The 3,446-nt window shown below is 34.7% G+C and overlaps 1 long non-coding RNA gene across 1 annotated transcript in view; it reads right to left on the bottom strand.

The window, feature by feature from the left end:
• The window catches only part of LOC110270693, a 7,575-nt gene extending 6,124 nt beyond the window's left edge, over nt 1-1,451 (bottom strand). The window contains exon 1 of the long non-coding RNA XR_002360336.1: nt 1,215-1,451. This is a non-coding gene — a long non-coding RNA (uncharacterized LOC110270693). The remainder of the gene's footprint in view (nt 1-1,214) is intronic.

Here is a 3,446-nt window from a genome sequence, read left to right as displayed (position 1 = left end):
ATGATGATGATTGTCACGTTCATCACATTCAGGTTGAAGTGCAAATGAATATCTTAGAAGCGAAATAAGATGAATTGAATAGAGAACAGTAGTACTTTGCATTAATCTTTGAGGAACAGCAGAGCTCCACACCTTAATCCATGGAGTGTAGAAACTCTACCGTTGAAAATACATAAGTGAAAGGTCCAGGCATGGCCAAGATGGCCAGCCCCTCTGATCTAAGAACCAGGCGTCCAAAGATGTCTAATACAATAGTAAAAGGTCCTATTTATAATAAACTAGCTACTAGGGTTTACAGAAGTAAGTAATTGATGCATAGATCCACTTCCGGAGCCCACTTGGTGTGTGCTTGGGCTAAGCTTGAGTGTTGCACGTGTAGAGGTCATTCCTGGAGTTGAACGCCAGTTTTGGTGCCAGTTTGGGCGTTGAACTCCACTTTGCAGCTTGTTTCTGGCGCTGCTGGACGCCAGAATTGGGCAGAGAGCTGGCGTTGAATGCCAGTTTGCGCCATCTATTCTTGGCCAAAGTATGGACTATTATATATTGCTGGAAAGCCCTGGATGTCTACTTTCCAACGCAATTAGAAGCGCGCCATTTCGAGTTCTGTAGCTCCAGAAAATCCATTTTGAGTGCAGGGAGGTCAGAATCCAACAACATCAGCAGTCCTTCTTTAACCTCTGAATCTGATTTCTGCTCAAGTCCCTCAATTTCAGCCAGAAAATACCTGAAATCACAGAAAAACACACAAACTCATAGTAAAGTCCATAATAGACTAAAAACTAACTAAAACATACTCAAAACTATATGAAATTATCCCCAAAAAGCGTATAAAATATCCGCTCATCAGAATACTCTGCTCTCTTTAAAAGTGAAATTTAAACAAGAAAAAATCAACAACAATAATAACAAAAATAAGAATAATAATTCAGTTGACACATAGTGAAATTTACATTGGTGATTTTAGTTTTGATCTGGCAGTCCACAGATAAATAACGCAGAATACAGAAGCTAAAACCCCAATTAAAACCCTAAAACCAAAACCCAAAACCTCCCAAATTTCACAGAACCATCATCATCATCGGGCGCTTACCTCGCTTGTTAGGGATCGATGCTTTGCCTCATCGGAAGTAAGATTGAGCCCAGCTGCAACAACTTGAGCCGTATGTTTTGTTCTTGACAATGGAGATTAGGAACCCTAATTGCCTAAATCAGACAAAAAAACTAAAAGCCTACCTATTGTGATGAGGGAAAGTGAATCGAGCATGAATGGATGGAGCAGAGGCGGCACGAGGAACAAAGGAGACGCAGAGCACAAGAAAGCAGCGGCGAGCAAAGAAGCAGAAGAGCACGGCGAGGCGGTGGTGCGACGTAGGAGAGTTGCGGCGTTGTTGTGTCGTAACAGAGCCACGGTGGTGGTGTGGTGTAGCAGAGCCGCCGTGTGAGGATGTGGTGCAAGGAGAAAAGGAAGGTATGGACGAAGAGAGGAAAGAACTCTCCTAGCTCTTAGCTTTCTGCGAAAGGAGAAGGAGGGCGCGGGTGTTAAAAGGGGGAAAAAATTCTAAGTGTTATAGCATGCTCATATTAGAAAACACTTACAAAGCGCACCTAAAGCCTAATGATTTGGCTACTCTTGAAAAGCGTCTTCTTTGGTGAGAAATGTGTACCCATAGATACTAAGATAAGACTACGCTTCATAAGTGATTTTTATTGTATCTAAGGTTACACTTTTTAAATGATGTCACAATTATGTTTCCTATTCTCGTATAAAATGGTAACAGGAAGAAAAGCGTAGCCTATTCTATGAATAGACTACGCTTTTCAAATGTAGCTTAAAAAAAAGTATGGCTGAATGGGTATTTTTCTGTAGTGAATCAATTTAATAATTTTATTAGTTGCTATCTAATATTGTCACAGGTGTTTACTATTTTAAGGATTTTTCATCAAGTAATATAACTAAACTCAGAATCTAAACCTGAGAAAGTATTAAACAACATAAAAAATAATCGAATAAGTAAACAGTTAACCTCAGAAGTAGCACTTCAAGTGATAGCATACTTCAAAAATAACATCACTATTCCACGTGCAAAGAACTTAAAGGAATGAAAGTTTCCAAACTCAAAAAGCATCCTAGCGAAATGTACACTTTCACTCTAATAGTTTAAATCAAACGTACTCAACAAGACAAATTGTTTAAAAGTATCCTTTAGCTCATCTACTACAAAGTACATTACGAAGCTACTAATAGGGGAGAAGACATTGATGTAAGCAAAAAGCATTTGTCCTTTATACCTGCTTGAGGAATAAGGTGACAATGACAAAAAAAGGTTTCTTACGGCTCTCAAATGCTACTAAGACTATATATATATATACAAGACAAGACAATGAAAAAAATGATGCATCCTTTTTAGGTGAGTTATAACCTGCACGGTCTAAATGAAGAGATTGATGTACCTGTGTGCTGTCACATTTTCATTGTCAACACATAGCACAAATTTTAGTGGTGTGGCAAAAATTTCTCTACTTTATTACTAGAAAACTTGTTTATGGGTTTATGAGAAAATTGTTTATTCCCCTAAACGTGGGGTTTATTTCATAAATAAGAGAAGTTTGCGTTAAATTTTGGGCCGATAAAAAATATATTTGAATTGTTTTAAAAAATGTATTGGGCCTTCAATTGTTAACAACCAATAGTTAACGTATATTCCACTTTTCAGAAGGACCATGGTGAAAAAAATTATAGCAATTTATAATAGTTTTGTGACAACAATCCTATAGCTCAGTACCTCTTTGTTTCTCCCATTGCTTTAATTGGATATTACTAATAAAGACATTAAAAATCTTATGTGTCATATTAATATTAGATATTTTTATTAAACTGGTTAATAATTTATTTTTTAATAAAACAGAATAAAATTGATTTATTATAGCAACAATAATAAATTCAATTGTCTGCATTATAATTATTAGACCCAGTTTGATCCGATCGAATTACAAAATCTAAATCGAATATCTTTAAATTTTTTTGATAAAAAGACAAATATATCTCTGACTTTTTGTTTTGCAGACATTTGAATCCCTAAAAATTTAAAAATATAATTAGATCCCCAAAAAAAAATTGGATTTATTGCTATTGTTATACAAAAAATCGATTTTATTTTAATTTGTTAAAAAATTCAAAAATAATCGGTTCATTAATATGTCAAATAATAATGCGATACGTAAGCGTCCTTACAAAAAGACGTTTTACACGTCTTTATGAAAGTATCCCCTAAAGTTAATGAGACGGATATTAGGACAAACACTGAAGCGGAAAGAATACAATAATTTGCCAATTAATAAAATTAGGGAGATAAAAAATAATTAATTTAAACCGTCTAAATTTATTTTATTTATTATTTATTTATTATAAGATATATTAAATAAAATAAAAAAATAAACTTTAATAA

The sequence above is a fragment of the Arachis ipaensis genome, chromosome B04 (genome assembly GCF_000816755.2).
Source record: "Arachis ipaensis cultivar K30076 chromosome B04, Araip1.1, whole genome shotgun sequence".
Classification (NCBI taxonomy): Eukaryota; Viridiplantae; Streptophyta; class Magnoliopsida; order Fabales; family Fabaceae; genus Arachis; species Arachis ipaensis.
This window is presented reverse-complemented; position numbering and strand designations above follow the sequence as displayed.